Source organism: Monodelphis domestica, chromosome 4 (assembly GCF_027887165.1).
Source record: "Monodelphis domestica isolate mMonDom1 chromosome 4, mMonDom1.pri, whole genome shotgun sequence".
In the NCBI taxonomy this organism is placed as follows: domain Eukaryota; kingdom Metazoa; phylum Chordata; class Mammalia; order Didelphimorphia; family Didelphidae; genus Monodelphis; species Monodelphis domestica.
Window position 1 is genome coordinate 149,929,715 of NC_077230.1, and position 19,073 is coordinate 149,948,787.

Sequence of the window (19,073 nt, forward strand, 5' to 3'; positions counted from 1 at the left end):
GGTGTATAAGTAGACAGGGACAGAAATAAATACTGAGATAAAACTGACAATATATTTGGCAACTGATTGGCTATGTGGATATGAGGTGAGGGAAAGTGAGAAGCTGAAGACTAATAGGGTGTAAGAACTTCAGACAACTGAAAGAATTGTGGTGCCCTAAAAATCAGGTTTAAACTAATATCTCATACAATATGAAAAGATGAGCTATAAATGAATACTGTTCTAATTATAAATAAATTAGACAAAGGAAGAAAATTCCTTTTGGGTTTCTGGATAGAGAAGAGCAAATGAGGGAAAAAGAAGATCATCTAAAAAGAAAGAATTTTGACTACATAAAATTATTCAGTTTTTGAACAAACAAAACCAATTCAGATAAAATTAGAAGGGGAAGTTGGGAGAGGGTAGAAGTCACCTTTGTAGTGGAATTCTCTTATGAAGGTCTCATTTTTAAGAACTATAAGGTTCCAATTCAAAATGGTAAGAATAAGATTCATTTCCAAATAGAAAAATAGTCGGTGGATAAGAACAAGTCATTTTCAAAGAAAGAAATCCAAGCTACCAAATGTCATTGAAAAAAATGTTTCAAATTACTACTAGAAAAATGCAAATTAAAGTCAATTCTGTGGTTCTACTGCAGAGGACAAAAAAGAATGCTGGTCACTGTGTGACACACATTAATATAGCTCTTACTAGCAAAAAACTGATTATTATCAATGGAGCACAGTGCTCCAAAAGGATTGCCATTTTTTTGGGTGGCAGAGGAATTTTTTTAAGAGCAACTGCACAATTACTGAGAGTAGCTGTTAGTTCAAGTCCAAAGTGCCCTTAAAGTGCTAGATAACTGTGAATTTTAAAACTACTCCACCCTACTCAGACCATACTTTAGAAGATCTGATTTAGCTATTTCCTGATTAGTAACAATTGAGATACTTTGTCTATCAGAATCAAGTCTTGGGAACTCCACATTCCTCCACCTACTTAATTTAACAAGGTCAGGAATGTCTGCACCACACTCAAGGATTAAGTATCTGAGAAATGGCCTTCAACAGACATGTGCAGAAACAGCAGACAGACCCCTGGGCTGTCCTAAGTCAAGCTAAGCTAACATTGGTACAGATGAGACACAGGAAAGTGAAGTAAAACCTTCTATATAGGGCTCGTCACTTCCTCTCTTTGGCTTCTTTTCCCAGAGAGGCATCCCTGGCTGGCAGCCTGTTAAGCATTCGACATCTTGGCGAGGTGGCAGCTATTTGTCTGGGTTTTGGCAGTGAGTTTGCCCTTGAGCTAATTCAGGTTCAGGAATCTTGGTTGAGCCCTTTTGGAGTTCAGGCTGATTCCTTCCTCTTTTACTCTCCAAAATCTTACCTTCTAGAGCCTCTAATCTTCCCTCCGGGCACAAGCCAGGCGGAAGAAATCTTACACCCTTTTCCTTCTCCCTTCCTCTTAAATTTCTTTCCACTATATTAATTAAATCACCATAAATTTCCAGACTGACTTGGGTAAATTTTTTTAAAATTATTTCAGATATCCATGGCAACCAAAAATTAATATAGTTTAGGTCACAACGCTAAAATTATCCTTTACATAACCTAGCTCAAATGCTGGGACACCTGGGGCTTGATCAAGGAAGCAGAGTGGCCTAATTGGGAGAGTTCCAACATAAGGAGATAAGGCCCATGACTGGCCTAAGGATGAAACAAGTCCTCTCAGACCAGTGATGATAAATCTGAGATGGAGTGCTGGGCCCCAGCTGCCCCCACTCTTGTGCCATGCCACTTCCCCCTCTAGTGCTAGGCATGCTTGGCACCAACCCAAAAAAGGGGAGGGGAAAAACTGCTTCCATTGGGCTACTGAAATGAGAATAGAGAGGGGGAAGGGAGCTGCTTGAGTACCACCCACCTTGCCCCCTGTGAGTTCTCATTGGGCTGCTGGGCAGAGGGGCTGGTGATATAAAAAATGTCATCAGTGCAGGTAAAGAGGGGGAAGGAAGCAGCTCCATTCAAGTTAAAGTATTGGGGGGGAAGGAGGGGGAAGGTACCAAACCCAGCTACATGCCCACAGGGAGCCCTCTGAGTGTTATCTTTGGCACCTATACCATAGGTTTGCCATCACTGTCCTAGATTTTATCCAAATGGCTTATTATATATCCTCATATTCTCGAAAGAAATCAATAATTACTTAAAAAAGAAGTTCATCCCTTTTAAATGAGAACTTCGTTTCTAGTTGGATATTTATATGAACAAAACACAGAACTCTGAAGCAAACTTCTCCCTATGAATGTAAATAACTAAGTTTCTTGAATTTGGGCCTTCATGCTCTTTAAAACAGCTTTTCTCTGTACATTATGTCAAAATCCAACTCTAAATATCAATAAACTTAAATGTATTTCAAAATTTAAGTCTATTAAAAACAAACACAGAATTTTTGCTAATTCTGTTTCATATTTAAAAAAATACTCTATGAACCATAATATAGCAAATCTGTTAATACTACATTGTAGAATATGGATTATAACATCTAAGTATAACTTCATTTTTTATAATACTTACAATATTTTTCCAGTCCTGTATGACTGAGATATGATCTTCAAGTGATTTCTTAGTCATCCTGTCATCATAGAAGTTTAGAGATATAACTTGCACTTTTCCCATAAGGACAACTATAAAGAAGTTGAACTCAAGTACAAGCTTTCCTATTTTGTCCAAAGTTATATAGCTGGCTAGGTCTCCTCCAATGAACAGAAAATATATTTCCTATACAATGTAAATCTCAGGAACCATCACAAATCATACACTCAACCAATAGCTTCAATCCCCGTGAACCTCTTTCTCTTAGATATAATAGTCAAACTCATTAGATCAAAATAAACTCCAATCTCAAATTCAGTAAAATTCCCTTCCTTAACATTTTGAGCTATAGTTCATTAAAGCTAAAAACTTTATGGGAAGACTGTTTGCCTGATAAATTCATATTGACCTTGAGAATGTTGATGGCTCAATAGAATGGTGACTCAAGATTGAGCTAGAAGAGAATGCTGTAATCTTACCCACAGAGTGTGGAATAGCTACATGTCTTATCTGTTTTTTTTGGGGGGGAACTAGCTAAATTTAAGCAGGCCATATATTAGGATTTTACAGCTCTTTAGAATGGGCACAAAAATAACTTAGCCTAATTAGAAAACATACATTGGTATCCTCACATGCTTATTGTATTGTTACACAATAATAATTAATTTGTATGTGTATAATATGAAAGGAGATAGTAGAAAGAAAGTAGGGCTTGTACTCAAAACTAACTTAAATCCTTTCTATGACACTTATTAGTTATTTAATTGTAAGCTAATTACCTAATTGCTATCTCAGGTTCCTAATCTATTAAATGGGATTAATATTTGTAGTACTGAATTTACTGGCCTACTGTAAGGAATGAAAAAAATATAAAAAATTCATTGCAAACTGCAAAGTTAAAGTGCTATAAGTTACTTGAAATCATATATAAAGTTAATGAATTACAAACAGCATGTATTATTTTTTTAAATCCTTACTTTCTATTTTATTAACAACTAAAAACAGAAAAGCAAGAACTAGGCAATTCGAGCTAAGTGATTTAACCAGGGTTATAAAGTTATGAAGTGTCAGAGGTCACGTTTTGAACCTAGGTCCTCCCAAATCTAGGCCAAGCACATTATCCAACAGGCCACCTGGCTGTCTGTCAAAAAGCATCTATAAAGTACCTATGTACAAGGCCCTATCCAAGGCACTACAGACACAAACATAAAATGAAAAAAGTTCCTGAACTTGAGCACCTCACATTCTACTGGAGTAGTATACATTCTGCAGAATACCAATCAATAAACATTTACTATGTGCAAAACACTGAGAACACAAAAAAAAAAAGGAAAGATAGTTCCTGCCCTCAAGAGCTTAAAAATCTAATACTGGGGACAACATGCAAACAAATTTTGTAGGGCCCCTAATCTATGGTTCATGAAAGGTCAACTGAACTGGGCCTGGGGAAGGAAGTCTCTTCAGCTTTCATTTTTTCTCCCCATTAAATTTTTTTTAGATTTTTTTTTTCAGAGAAGAGAGAAGGGGAGAAGGGTCAGCAGGTATTCACTTATATCTGAAGTTTCAAGCAGCTATGGACCCTCTCATGTAAATGCAAAGCATTACATATAAGATAAATAGGGAATATATATGTATATGTATGTATGTGCGTGTGTATATATTTTTTTTAAATCCTTACCTTCAGTCTTAGTATCAACTCTAAGGCAGAACAGCAAGGGCTAGGCAACTAGAATTAAGTGACTTGCCCAGGGTCACACAGTTAGGAAATGTCTGAGGCCAGATTTGGACCCAGGTTCTCTTAACTCCAGGCCTGGCACTCTGTACACTGTGCTACCTGGCTGCCCCAATTGGAAATAATTACGGACAGAAGGCATTAGAATAAAGAGAGTTTGGGGAAAGTTCACTGTAAAAAGTGGGATTTAGCTGGGACTAAAGGAAACTAAGGAAGCTAGTAGTTAAGGAGCATTCCAGGTATGGCAGACAACCAGAGAAAAAAATTTGGAACTGAGAATTTGGGTCAAAATTCTGGTCTTCCTACATACCAGCAGTATGATGACCTTGCACAAATCACTTAATTATTCTGAGTCTTTGGTCCTTGGATTAGGGATTATTTTATTCATGGTATTTGTATCCTTAGGACAAATGTCCTTAGTAAAAAATGTCCTGCATATAGAAGGCATTTTAATATTTATTGATTTTTTTTTCCATCTGTGAAACAGAATGGTAGTGAAAAGAAAAAAGTTGAAATAGATGATCTTTTGGGTTCCTTCCAAATCTACTTCCAAAACTACTTTTCTACATGATAAGTAAACTAAATTTGATGGAACTCTGATTTTGTCAGTGATGGCAGACCTTTTAAAGATTAAGTGCCCAATAGCAACCCTCACAGTGCCTTTGGGGGGGGGGGGGTCCCTACCTTTACCCTAGACACAGGAGGGAGGGAGGAAGTACTCCTATTGGGCTCCTGGGCAGAGGGGCAAGTGAAGTGAGAAATGTCCTCAAGTGTGTGGAGACTAGGAGGGGAGCAGTCCCTCCCAGCACAGTGCCATAAGTTTGCCAACAAGTGCATGCTGCAAGACTAGTGCATGCTGCCATGTTGCCTCTCTTTATATTTAAGGACAGTGATGGTGAACCTTTTTTAGAGGGGCAAATTATATGAAAAATGTCCTCAGGTGTGTATGGAGAAGGGGAGGAGGAAGCAGCCTGGCCCCAAACCCTGGGGGGGCTTTCTAGTAACAAATTCTGGAAACTCTGTGCTGGAGCATTAGTGGGTGTGCCCAGATGGCAGAGTGCCACCCCCCTCTCCTAGCAGGCATGCCTTAGTTTTGCCACCACAGGCATATAGCATTCTACAGGTGTAGATCAAAGTTTTCTATAACTTGTCTTGGTTTTTGTTGATGTCTTTCAAGAATCCTGAATGAGGATCTATTCAGAGGACTGATGCCCTCATCAAAACTATTTTATCCTATCAAGGCAGCAATATATCACTTAGCAATGTTCACTCTTTTTTTTTTAATTTTCCAGGTATGTCCAACCCATTTCTTTTTCCAGTCATCGAGGAGGACCTCAGCTATAGATTTAGAGATGACAGTCATCTGATGTAACTCCCTCATTTTGCAGATGAGGAAATTAAGATACTGGGAGGTGAAGAGACTGACCCCATAGACACTTAGGTAATAGCAGAGCTGGTATTTAAACCCAGGACTTCTGACTCCAAATCAACCACTCTTTCTTTTGTACAATTCTGCTTTTTTGTAGCTCTTTTCCAATGCAAGTCACCATTAATGATAAGTTGAAGATTACTATGCTTTTCATTGCCCCTGGCCATGCACAGCCAAATATCAACAACAAGGTAATTGGAATTAGTCGTTATTTTGCAACCCAATGTTTTTTTCAGGAACCTAGACAAGAGGGAATGGCTGAAATGAATGTGCTGCTCTCTGCCAAAACCCACAAAAAGTACAACAATATTCCTTTACAAGTAAAGGACTGGTTCTTCTGTAAAACCAAAATGAGGGCTGCTATTTTTACCAAAGAACTGAACAGTAAACAAGAAAAAATGTTTCATGGACATCAACACTAACAAATTTTGTTCCAAGATTCATAGATAATCAGCAAGAATTATTAACACTGTGATATGGCTGCTTAGAAAGCTCTACTCTAATCCCAGCACTTTCTTCTGTAGCTATCATTGACTTTCTAGACTTCATAATCATGCCATCTCTACCAATGGCTCATCCTGAAACTTCCCTTAGTGACTAGGGACTCCCCCTGGATCAACCAACCACACTGGCAACCTGCTAACTCTTCTCCCAATGGTGAGTTCCTCCTGGAGTCTCCATTTTGTTTAAAAGCCCAAGACAACTTACTTTCATTTTTCCCTCACTCCCATCACAGACCTTTTTGGATTTCAAGACTAATGCCCTCATACCAGGTATTTTTGTTTCCCACATAGAAGACTTAATAAATATTTCCTTCAAGCCCTATCCTCAATTTTGACTCTTTCAAGGTTGTCTTTCCACCATTCATAGCCAAATACCATCAATAAGAGAATGGGTATTAAAATTTTGTAACAGTGAAGTTAAGCTGCATGTAAAATACACAATTTCCATTATAACTCAATCCTAAAATTTTATCTATGTCAGGGATCATATTTTATGAGCGTGCCATATACCAGGTATGTGCTAAGAACTGGGGATACAAAGAAAGAAATAAAAACAAAACACCCTAGTCCCTGCTCTCAAAAGTGCTCAGTCTAATGAAACATGCAAATAATTAATATACAAAAATAAGATGTATACAGGATGATTTGGAAAAAATCAACTAGAGTGATGGCACTAGCATTAAGAATGAGCAGAAAAAATTTCTTGTATAAGGTGGAATTTTAGTAGTATTTGAAAGAAACCAGGAACTGTGGAGGAGTTAAGAAAAACAGAATTGGATAGTCAATGAAAATGTTCTGAATCAAGCAGATGAAGTGCCTAGTAGGCAGTACAGTAAGAAAGCCAGGGTCCCTGGACCATCAAGAGTATGGGTGTAAGAAGCCAGAAAGGCAAGAGTGAGCAAGGCTGTAGAAAAACCATAAGATTTTATATTTTATTCTGAAGGTGAAAGGTAGTCTCTGGTGTTTACTGAATGGTGTGTGTCTTATGTGGCCAGATCTGGAAACTAGTTTTACCAGTTTTCCCTTTCTATTAAATAGGGTATACAAATAGAACGCTGAGAATCTAAGCATTCTTTTAATAAACATTATTCACTTTGAGTATGTACCTATTTCCAAAAGTATCTTTTCAAATACCTTCAAGTAAAAAGATTCCAGTCTTTCCCTGAAAAATTTTCTACTGTTTAACATCTCATTGAAATGAATATTATCTAGTCATCCATAATTTCTTTGCTTCTGACAAAAATTTCATTATATTAGTCACGTTACATCAAATACTTTGTCTTAATCTGTATTCTTGTATTTATAAAAAGGAGTAAACTTCCAATATTAATGAATAAAATAGTTTAGTGCAGCTAATGCACTGTGAAAAATGTTTCGTAAGAAATAAATTCAAATTAGTTTTAAGAGAAACCACTAGTAGAACACTGTTAACTTCCTAGGGGGAAAAAAAAACACTACATAAATATTTTCCTGAAGAGGTCTTTCAGAGGATTTTTCAAAAATGGAGGAAGAAGCAGCAATATGGAGTTTTACCAAAAAAAAAACAAAAAAAAAGCTTTATGTCAACTCCTCCGCTTCTTTCAATCACATTCGCTTTTAGCATTGGAATTAAAAATGTGTGCTTTAGAACAGGTCCTAAGAGTAACTTTCCTTCTCCCTCCCCGCTGAACACCACAGCATTTTTTTTTGAGTGAGGAAACAAATTAAGCTTAAAATCCAAAGAAATAGGACAATCACTAGGACCAACACTCCATCCCCCTTTTTGTGATTCGCATCACCAACATTCTATCTCCTAATGACATCGAGAGCGTCCCTTCCCCCTAGACTAACTCTAGGTTTCCTTAAAGCGCTATCTAAATTCCAATTCTTCATCATTATTTTAACTGCAACCCAAGCTAGTCCCTAGCTTCAGATAAGAAGAATTAAGAGTGAGAGAAGGTTCGGGGAATAGCACGCGGCCAGAGAACCGCCAGGAGTCCTTGTCTATCCCCTCCCCCAGTGGGGATCAGATGGAGAAGGTGGGGGCGACCAAGGGTAACGGGAGAATGGCGCAGGGAATAAACATTTGGAGTACTGCACCTCGAGAAAAAAATGCACACGTCTGCGTCCCGTTTACCAGGCCAGTTCTTCCAAGACAGGTTCGCCCTCGCCTCCCCACCCCCATCACAGGATGGATTAGGGGGTTCACTTAAACGACCGCCTCGGGACCTTCACCTAAGGCCATCATCTCCCTCTTAGCATCATTCCTCCGCCACAAGCCCCAGTACAGCCACGACCTTGGAAGGTTCGACATCAGACGACGATCGAGAGCCTCTGCAGCGAGATGGGGGAGGGTGGGTTGACTGGTCCCGCTGGGGTCCATCCGGCCTATCAAGCCTCCCTGATACCCTCGTTTCCTTCTTCCTCATTTTTCCTTCTTCCTCTGGTCTCCCATCACCAGAGGGGCGGCATAATATCGCTCCCCTCTCTCTATCACATCCTGCTTTGTATTTAACTAACTGCGTATGCCTGTTGTTTCAGTCCTTACCGAAGAGTGAAGACGACACGTCCAAAGGTGGCGGCAGCAGCGTTCGTTTCTCTTCAGCCTGAAGGCTTCGCCTCCTGCTACAGCTACGGCCACCGCGCAATCGATCCCGGCATGCTCCGCTCTCTTCCAGGGCTTCCCAGTCCACTGCCCGCCCCTTTCATCACACGTGACACTCCTGCTCCTTCCCCGCCCATTTCCGCTATCTGCCCTCCTCGAGGTGGGAGGGGGAAGCTGAAGCATTCAACTTCCTCCTCCTCCTCCTCCTCTTCCTCCTCCTCCTCCTCTTCCTCTCTGTCTCCCCCCAGTTCCCGCCCCCCCCCCCCGCCTCCTTCCCCTTATCCCTCACCCCTGTCCTTCCCTCCAACACCTTCCGGGTCGCAGGAGCCGAGGTGTCCTCTGGGTAACCATCTCATTTCCTCCCCTCCCCCTCCTCCTGCCCTCGACCAACCAGCCTCCCGTCAGGGAGGGACATGCGCAGTGAGAACCTCCCATCTCTTCTAACAGAACCCCCCTCCCCCCCAAACCAGAGAGACCCCAGCAGCAGCAGCAGCTGATGATGAAGAGAGAGGCAGAGGCTAAGGGGGGGCACCTTTTATTTCTATTTTTAAAGGGACAGGACACTAATTTTACCCCACTTCAACCTTGAATTGCGAGGGGGGGAAGCGGTTGAGTTCCTTCCCCCACCCTCCACCCCTGAGCCCAGAGAGGGGAATTAAGCCTGAGAGAGAAGGAGAGTTTCTTCTTCTTCTTCTTCTAACCCCCCCTTACCACTCCTGCCCCCCTCCTCTCTCTCTCCTCAACCCCCTCCACCCCCCTCTCTTTGGCCCTGAGAGGAGGAAAGAGACCAAAAGCCTCTTAGCAACACAGCCCCTTCTCTGCTGTTGCTGCTGCTGCTGCTAAAGCTGCTGCTAAAGCTGCTGCTGCTAAAGCTGCTGCTGCTGCTGCTGCTGCTGTTGCTAAAGCTGCTGCTGCTATTGCTGCTGCTGCTGCTGCTGTTCTTGCTTGGCCCTGGCTGGAGACATCTCACTACACCCAGGAGCAGCCACTTCCCCCAGCTCTTCTCCTCCTCCTCCTCCTCCTCCTTCTCCTCCTCCTCCCTCCTCCTCCTCGTCCTCCTCCTCCTCCTCCTCCACTCCCCCCCTTTATTACCCTTTGTGTCATCCTCCACAGCTCCAGGGAAGGGACTCAAAAGTGGGGGGCAGGAAAGGTAAGTGTGTCTGTGGGGGCTTCATTGCCTCCCTCTGGCTCTGACTTTCACTTCGGGGCAACAGTAGCACCAAACCACATACGCAGTGGAGATGGGGGGGGGTGAAGTGGGGGGCGTAGGTGGTGGTGCTGGGAGGTGGGGGGGGGAGCCTGGGGAAGGGGATGGACTGGGAAGTGTGTGTGTGTGTGTGTGTGTGTGTGTAGTGGGATGCCCATTCCCTTTTGCTAGTCGGGAAAAGGATACTTTTATTTTTATTTGTTGTTTGCCAAAGTGATTTTTCCCCTTCATCTAGTATATTATTGTCTCTCTTTGCTTCAGTGGAAAAATTCACAAAAACAAACCCTTTTCAGCAATGGGGCTCTTGGGGGGAGAGAGAGACAGACAGACAGACAGAGACAGAGAGAGAGAAAGAAAGAGAGAGAGAGAGAGACACTGACTTTTTAGATCTGTCACTTTAAAAAAATTCAATTGCAGAGCCTTTTTCCTCTTTCCCAGTAAAACCTACACTGGCTTCCATTCTGAGTGGGAAAATGTCATAGTATGGATTGTATTAGAACTACTTTGCCCATTTATAGACGTGAGTGTTTTCCCCTTTTTGGCCCTGTATCTAATTTGGATATTGACTCCAGTTTTGGAATAGGCTTCTTGTCTTTTTTGGTTTTGTGGTTGAAATTTCAGTTTTTTGCTGTTTTTGTTTCTAGAAAGATAGATTTCTCTTGTAAACTACTGAAGATATTTACTAATAGAAGTACTAGGGCATGGGTTGTCTTCTGTCCTTCACTTTTTAATTAGTTCCATATATCACTTTATAAAGTTTATTACTCAAATGCACAAAGTTTAAATGATACCTGTATTTTCCATATTCATTTCTGGTGGAATTTGTTTTGAGTAAGACTTGAATTATAATTGCTGCACGATTAAGTAGGGTATTCCACTGCTTTAAGTTAGCAGAAACAAGTCACCCCCACTTGAAAACTTTTGTTATTTTGATTTCAAGGAAGGCCTAGCTTTTCCATCAATACTTTCTTTGCTGGATTGGGTACCACTTTCAGTTTTAACTGAATTATTTATTTACTCTTGTAAATTGCAATGAATTTTTCATCTCTTGGGGTAGTGAACCTATTTGCTTATTACATATAAAAGAGAATTTTTTGCAAGATGCTTTTGAGAGTCAAGGAAATCACAAAGTAGAAGTATCAGACCAAATAATAACCATCAAAGGTCTATAGGCTTAAAGTTTATCACATTATTTTTAAAAATGACCAATTTTTATTTTTGTTAATAACCTTCCTGATTTTCCTTAAAATTGAGAGAGTGCTTTCATTTTACAAATGCTAGAAAGTATGTTTCTGAACGCTGGTATGTAGGCCTTTCGGTAGGGCTTGAGTTAGAAAATGGGATTCAGTTTCATACATGCATGTTCTTTATCCTTTATTCGAAGAAGGATATACACATACATATACACACACAAATCCTTTCTTTGTAAATGCATTGGTATCTCTGATCCCATAATTTATGTCAGCAAAAAAAAATATTCTTCTGTAAAGCAGCAATTTTGTGATCAGACTAGCAATATGAAAACAGCAATTTGATCAGCCTGGAAAGGATTGGGAAAAAATAAATCTAGAATAATATGTAACAAATATTATGAATAAGTGATTAGAAGAATATATATATATAACTAGCAATTTTTAATTTAGCAATTTTTTAGATTAAGTCAAAAGAGATAGCTAGCATTTTAATGTGACATCCATATGTGTAGAAACTTGCTCTGTAAAATTGTAATTATCAACTTGTGCAAAAGTAGTCATTTACATGCAAGGGGAAAAAAGCTGTTGAAATAAGCATATGATTCTATTTCCTGTTCTCTTGTTACAAATCAGTATAGTCCTTCTTTCTTCTTTATTTGAGGTGATATTGATGTGCACCTTTTGCAAGCAGAAACCTGTGCCATATTCAAGTTTATTCCCCAAACATCAATATCATTTCAGGTCTGGCTATGATTTTCTATCCTCTAGATAAAACTAGAGCATCTTGTAACTTCTGAAACATAGGGTGGCATTTTAGTGAAAAAATCAGTTCTATTGAAGAAAATGTATAGATAACTGGGAATGGTTCTAAGTAGTTGACCAGTAGATAGCTAAGTAAAACTTCTTTAGTTTGTATCTTGAGTATAATACCTTTTATTTGCTTTATGTGATTTAGCCTCTGAAAATCTCCCTGAACACCTGATATAAATCCCTATTTAAGTAAATCTTTGTGGGCTGTTTTTGCTAAACTTCCCAAATTGAAGGATATTAACTAGTATTTGAGAATATTATTGGCTATGATTTTCTTATCTTTATTTGGGGAAAAATAATTGTACTGTTAAGTGTCACAAAGGTATAATAATAGTAACTTTTAATTAGTTGGTACTTTAAGGTTTACCAAGAACTTTCCTCACAGCAGTGTGTGTGAGATATTATAAATTACAAATATCATTACCCCCATGTTACAGATGAGGAAACTGAGATGCAGAGAAACTTGTCCAAGGTCATGTAGGTAATAACAAGACTCAAATCCAACTCTACTGACTCAAAGGTCACCACCATCAACCTCCCCCATCCCTACCCCCTTTTAGCTCAGGACTTCAGAAATAATTCGTTCTTAGTACATTTCTCCAAGCAGCTCCAGTTTTACAAATGTATCCACTGAGGCCCAGAATGATTAAGTAGCCCAGTCCAAGGTCACATTGCTTTCAATGACAAAATCAGAACTAGAATTTAGGGTTTCTTACTTTCAAAGGATGGTCTTATCACAATGTCACACTTCGTTATTTAAGTTTGTATAACTTTTTCCATTTTTATTTAAATTTATGTTTGGAGTTTTGGTCTATAAAATGAACCAAGAAAGTCGTTTTTGAAAAGCATGGCATTTCTATGAAAAAATTAAAGTGAAAATCAAACTTACTGTGTTATGATAATAAACAATTCATTTCTATCTTAAGTAATTTGCCATTGATTTTCCATATTATAAACTGAATTCACTCATAATCAAATTGTTCATCACTTTGTTGTGAGAGCCAGATTGCTTCCTTTCACATTTGTTATTTTCACTCTTTTTTTAATCAGTCTATTTTTCTTCCACTATTGTATTAAGGATCCATAACTGAATTTTTACAATAATAAATAAAACTCCAAGAACTAGAATTTTGTTTTTTAATGTTTCTTCCTCTTCTTCCTCTCTAGCTTTTTACTCAAATAATTAATTTCTTTCCCCCCTCCCCATCTCTAATCTTTGTAGTTGGATTGTGTATATAAATATATATAAACAGTAATCACAGTTTTCATAAGAAAGACTACTATCAGTCTTAATAAAAGCATAGAGTATCCTTAAACATTTTTTTGAATGATAGGATTCTACTAGATAATGGCCATTTATTCGTCACAGAAAAAAATATGTCAGCAATTTTTTGTTTGAAACTTATTTCATTGACTTCAATTTTGTAAGGTGATGAATACAATGATGGGTCACTGGAGTACTCCTGCTCCAGGTATGCTGTGTAGCAGTTACTTTAGAAGCCATTTTTTTTCCCTAGAGGGTTTTGGTTTTATGTTGTGTTGTGTTTTTCTTTTGTTTGTTTATTTTTGGTTTTTGGTTTATTTGGTGTTCTTTGAGGGGGAAAGGGCACAGTTCTTATCTAGACAGTTTTCAGCTTTCTACGTTGCTGTGAATATAAAGAACTACTTCTCATCATCCATGGGACATACCTGAAGTTAGCCAGTCTTTCTGCCCTTGGCTTTAATATACAAAACAGATTGCACAATAGATTTACCTGATGAAATATTTTGGTTGTATTCCAAATTTCTTAGCTATGATGATTTTACATTTTTACATGATGTATCTTTTGCATGTAAATAGGCATTGTTGGGTGGAGAAATCATGTTTTTTGAAGAGTATTACTGTATACTGTTAAAACAGTATGATTTTAAAATGAATTTTTCACTTAATATAGTATTCTGGTTATTTCCATTGCTCCCTTTGGACAATGAAAATCGACTCTATGGTTTCCATTTCTAGTTCTCCAGAACTAACCACAATGATGTTTAGGTCGATAATACCAGAGAATGTTTTAAAATGACTTTTTTGTTAATTGAAAAAGTAAGCTGTAGAAAACTTATCTCCAGTAAAATTGCCAATATCAATTCGTATAACAGTTTATCTCACATAATGATTTAGAAACTTATTTTCAGGAAATTATTATTTATTTTTGTTTGGGTCCTCCCCCCTCCTTCCAGATTTTATTTATATAACACCCGGCAGTATACCATTTCTTAACTTAATTTAAATCACTTAAATTAAAAGTGATTTAATTAGGTAGTACTATGCCCTATTTTGGAATTTTTATTAAAGTATACTAAGTGCCTGCTAGAATTGATAATTTTTTCAGTTCTAAATAAGTTGGGACTTTAAAATAGTTATATGATGATGTTTCTATAACTTTAAGAGAATTACTTGATAAAAGGCAATAGCCTAAAGACAGGGAATAGCATGTCATCCCATGTCCTATCATAGTTACTCATGTTAGCCCCCTTTGTGGTATTACTTTTAAAATATAGGTTTAAGTAGAGGGTCCCAAAACTTTTATTGATTACTAGTTTAATATAATTGGTTTCCTCTGTAACCTTATATATTGTACTTTATGGGTACAAAAACATCTTTCTGAGAAAGGATGGGAGAATTCATCAGACTTTCAAAGGGTTCATGAAGTAAAAAAAAAAATTAAGACCCCTATTTGAGTACAATATCTAAGGCACAAGTTAATGGCTTCATGCTTTTATAAAGACAAGTAAATATCTGCTTCTATTCTTGTGACAACTTTAAAATGACTTCATATTGCCCAATTCTAAAATTACTAAAACTTTTATCTTCATCCTTTGAAAAATACTCACTGTTTTACACTAACTACATTGAATTTAATAATGAAGAGTAAATAGTTAGTAATGGTTAATGACATACTTAAAATAAAAATGATAGTATAACAATGTGAAGTGATAGTTTTCTTTTTTCTAGGGACATATATGGAGTATGTTAGAGCAGAATTCAACTTGGTTTGCTTTTATTTCTTTTTTATGGAAGCGAAGATATCTTTCTTGTGCCTTAAGAGAAGTTACCAGGTCTTTAAGAACATTTACACAATTTTTTTTTCATAACTTTGGGTGATAAATTATTAAGAAATTCTATAGTTTGACCCAATATTTGCCAATTAAAAAGCATAGCTTTTGGGATTGTTGATTTTAGCAAACTAATCATTATTATACTCCAAGTAAATAAACCAAAAATGGCCAGTAAGTATCTATTACGAATGCACCTGTTTTAATAACCTAGTGTACTTGATTTCCTTTTTATATTCCCTGGTAATTGCTATTATATCTGTAAGATTAATTTTGAGGCATCTTTCTATTTCCTCCAATGTTTCCATTATAGGAAGAGTTATTATTTTAGAATACCTAAATTATTTGGAAAACCCATCTTTGACTTAATCACCAAGTGGTCATATTGACCCAACTAACTACAATACTCAAATGGATTTTTCCACTTCTGTGTTTACAAAGAAAAAATAGATTAATAAGAAAATAAACAATGTATATCCAGACAACCTTGGGACAAATTGCTATTCTACTATTCTACTATTAAAAATAATTTACTAGGAGGAAGCTGGATGGCTCAGTGGATAAAGAGTCACACCTGGAAATAGAAAAATCCTGGGTTCAAATCACTCAGATATTTCCTAACAGTTTTAATCCTAGACATGTCACTTAACCCCCATTGCCAAGCTCTTACTGCTCTTCTGCCTTAGAACCAAATACATATTGGTTCTAAGACAGAAGCAAAGGGTTTAAAAAAACTAAAAAACAACTAATTGACAGTAATGACCCAATAACTTTGCAAACTTTTAAATTGTAAAACAAAAGATCTCTTTCTTTGTGAACACCCTTGAAGTGTTTATTAGTAAGTCCTTTATCAAATATAAGTTCCTAGAGGGAAGGAAATGTTTTTTATTCCTTTCCCTTGAACTGAGCACAGTTTTCTGCTAATAACAGGCACCTTACTTAGTAAATTTTGTTGAATTGAGTTATATTTTACTTTACTTAGAATGGTATGTAGTAAAGCATTTGAGGAATTTTCAGCTATAAAATATTATAAACACTGTCAAATACAAAATTACTTTTTTGAATTTTAATTCTTAGAATTGTAATTTTTATATTACCTTTATTTCCAAATATGCCCTTTCTCCCCTCAACAGGAAACATAACAAAAAATAATGGAAAAAGAGGAGGAAATAAACAGTTTTGCAAAAATGAACATATTCACTTATATATTGACAATATTTGCAATTTTCCTCTCTACCACCAATACAAGAAACAGGATTTTTTTCTTTTTCCTTAAGGACTATGTTTGCCCTTTATAGAATTAAGTTTGTTGTTCTTGTTTTACTTAAGTTGTAGTTACTTTCAAAATGCCAAGCTAATTTTTTTTCAAAAGAGCAAGTAGGCTGAAACAAAAAAAGCTTTCATTCTGAATTAATCTAGATATTAATTTACCAAAATAACCCTATTTCATCAGTTTCGAGTTACTTGAAACATCTTTATATTCTGTGGTCTCCTAGATCTGTAAGAAGTAATATGCCTTTTGGTAAGCAGGACCTAATTATACAGTATAAGCATTAGAAAAGCAAATATTAAGGTTTTTCCAAAGTGGCATTCTATAGTGCAAGTGATTTAATGAATTAGTGTTCCAAAAGAAAAAGTGAATGTTACAGAGGAAAAATCTTAACCTCTTTATTTTGTAATAGATGGTATATTATTACCTTCACCTTCTTGCAATTCTTTAAGTCAATTATTCCCATTCCTTGAACTGACTACTAAACTAGTTGATTGAGATATAATAAAACTACTACTAACACTACTTTCCACTTCAGTACATTAGCTAACCATGGGCCATTAATATCAGCAATTAATATATGACCCTTGTGTTGAAATAGTCATTTGTAACTTAACATTTTTTTAAAATAATAATAATAACAATGCTGCCATTTCAATTGGGGACCTATAAAAATGTTTGTCTTGGCTAAATGTTAAAAATTCCATTGGGTTCCAAGGTTATTAGTTTTTCTTAAATATCTTATGAATATTAGTAGATCATATCTACCTTGATCAGTGTGCTGATAATGATGAATTTAATCTGTTAGATATATAATGTTAATGAATAAGCACAAACATAGATTTGGATAAGTATTTTACATTGGGAGAAAAAGGAAATGTAATTTGAAAAAAGATGTACATTTTATGGCAAGCTTTTTTTAAGGGAGTTCTAGAAAAGTAAAGGTTTTTATTTCTGTGAAGTTAGAAGTAAAGTGTATCACAAAGATTTATTAAATGGCATTGAAATTTATACAGAATTTAACATATATTACAATCATGCCAGCAATTATTTTTTTATGACTCTTTTCAGAATATTTTTCTTTCTTTAACATTTCTCAGATGGGAGTTTTTGCTGAAGGGTTTGTTAGCCATTTTAGAGACTGTAATCTAGTTAAAAGGTTTGTTTATGCTTCTCATCCCTGTTCTGCTGATGGTATTAGAATACAGGCCAGAGCCAGACATGTAACTGTTTATAATGTTCAAACTTCAATTAAAGCTGTAGCATTCAGTTTACGATATATCAGTATGTTCATAAAGCTACAGATAACTGTCAAAAATGATAGGGCTGGTTTTTTTTGCATAGATATAGGATTTTCTCAGCCTTGCCACTCCCTAACAAATGTTTTCCCTATTCTGTTTTTACCTTTAGCTTTAAGCTCAAACTCATTTCATAGAATTTTAAAACAAGAAGCTTGTTTCCTACCAAAACATATGCAGAAATGTCTATAATCAGTATGGGTTTTTTTTTTTACATAATGATTGAGTTGTCAGATGACCCATGTCTCAATTACTTAAATATACATTCCTATTTAATAGATTTCAGTTTAATAAGCTTACTGTATAGTTTTGATTGTTGATTTTGTTTTATAATTTGGAAAATACACTGTAATATTGCTTATCAGGAAAAAAAACAAAACAAAAATCCCCTTTTACTCTTAAGGACTTTAGTAATTCGGGAATGCTGTATGTATGAAAAGAGAAACAGGTTTTTCTAGCCTTGTATAATAATAGGTTTTAATTTATATTTGCTTTGCATTTTGAGGGCTGCTGCTAGTTATATTGTGGTTTCTATGTTCTTTAGTTGGCAAAGGGACTAAAAAGATTTTTAAAGCCAGTGTTTAGCACTGTTCTGAAGCTTGTTTATTGATCAGAATATCATAGATCTATAGTTGGAAGGAACTTTAGAGGCCATGTAGTTTGACTTACCCATTTTATAGATGAGAACACTGAGGCTTAGGGAAGTTAAGTGACTTGCCCAAGATTATATAGGGCAGTGCAATTTAGAAGCAGGATTTAAATAGAAATTTTCTGATTCTAGAGCCAGTGCTTTGTCCAAATGTATCTTGCTCCGTGCTTCATAGAAGGTTGTCTTATGAAGCAATAAATGAATTTTATGGGTAAGGGTTTTTTTTCTTAAGTAGTAATTAGTAAATTTGCTATTTATTGTAACTTGACATGGTTTTTAATGAAATATATTTTATTTTAATATACCTTTTCAAAATTGACTTATATTACCATATGTAATATATGGCATGTTGGATTTATTTAAAGTTTAAACCAGCAACCAAGTACAAAAGTACTCTGGGAAATATGAGAAATCTTACTGGAATATAAATGAAGATTCAGCAAAAGGATACTTTAAAAATATATATTAAAATTACAAATCTCTAAATACTGAAACAACTGGCCATATTCTCTGGGCCACTATAGCAACCTTTTTGAAAAATAGAGATCTATACTGTAGACTAGGAGAATACCCATGGAAACTGAAGATTACAAAAGAACCTTTTAAAAACATGAAAAATGAGTGGACATGGAAAGTGCAGCTCAGACCTAATTAAGACCCAGAAAAAGTATCCTGACAAATACCTTAAAATGGCTATAATAATACCTGTGGTATCTTACTTCATAAGTTGTGAAATTC

General features: G+C 36.5%; 2 protein-coding genes across 16 annotated transcripts in view; one reads left to right on the forward strand and one right to left on the reverse strand.

Annotated features, from left to right (window-relative positions):
- ORC4 (origin recognition complex subunit 4) overlaps positions 1-8,993 on the reverse strand; it is a 99,672-nt gene extending 90,679 nt beyond the window's left edge. For 2 of the 5 annotated variants that reach the window (XM_056797205.1, XM_056797203.1), the window contains exons 1-2: positions 8,759-8,940; positions 8,311-8,544 (exon numbers count right to left, since the gene is read on the reverse strand). The gene's annotated coding sequence lies outside the window, so the exon portion shown is untranslated. Of the gene's footprint in view, positions 1-8,310; positions 8,551-8,758 lie in introns of those variants that run through there. The other 3 variants (XM_007494129.3, XM_007494132.2, XM_056797204.1) reach the window with 3 other exon arrangements.
- Positions 8,994-9,107: 114 nt separating this feature from the next.
- The window catches only part of MBD5 (methyl-CpG binding domain protein 5), a 447,080-nt gene continuing 437,114 nt past the window's right edge, over positions 9,108-19,073 (forward strand). For 7 of the 11 annotated variants that reach the window (XM_056797196.1, XM_056797197.1, XM_056797195.1 and 4 more), the window contains exon 1: positions 9,109-9,965. The gene's annotated coding sequence lies outside the window, so the exon portion shown is untranslated. Of the gene's footprint in view, positions 9,966-19,073 lie in introns of all 11 variants that reach the window. The other 4 variants (XR_008911762.1, XM_056797199.1, XM_056797200.1 and 1 more) reach the window with 2 other exon arrangements.